This window comes from Colobus angolensis, unplaced genomic scaffold (genome assembly GCF_000951035.1).
Source record: "Colobus angolensis palliatus isolate OR3802 unplaced genomic scaffold, Cang.pa_1.0 Scaffold134, whole genome shotgun sequence".
NCBI classification, from domain to species: domain Eukaryota; kingdom Metazoa; phylum Chordata; class Mammalia; order Primates; family Cercopithecidae; genus Colobus; species Colobus angolensis.
Window position 1 is genome coordinate 839,142 of NW_012114422.1, and position 357 is coordinate 839,498.

Genomic DNA, 357 nt, shown 5'->3' on the forward strand with positions numbered 1-357 from the left:
AAAAAAAAAAAAAGAAAAACCTTCCAGTAAATGAAATGAAACCTAGTTTTATGACCATATCTACCAGCAGGCATGGATAATTATTTTGACAATGCTGATATTTGAGTTTTGCAGTATATTATGGAATATGGTTCAGTTAAATCTTTGGTTTCAGTGTGTCTAAAGAATACAATGACGAATTTCTGCTCAAATGGTACCACTTAAAGGCATGCATTCTCTTAGTATATGAAAGGTTCTCATTCAGAAATGTGCATACTAATATTTAGTTTTGCTTTCTTGTGGATAATATTAAGCACTTAGCAGTTTTCTGGAAGTTGTGTCAGCTGTAATGATACTACTGTTCAGGTTAGTGGGATA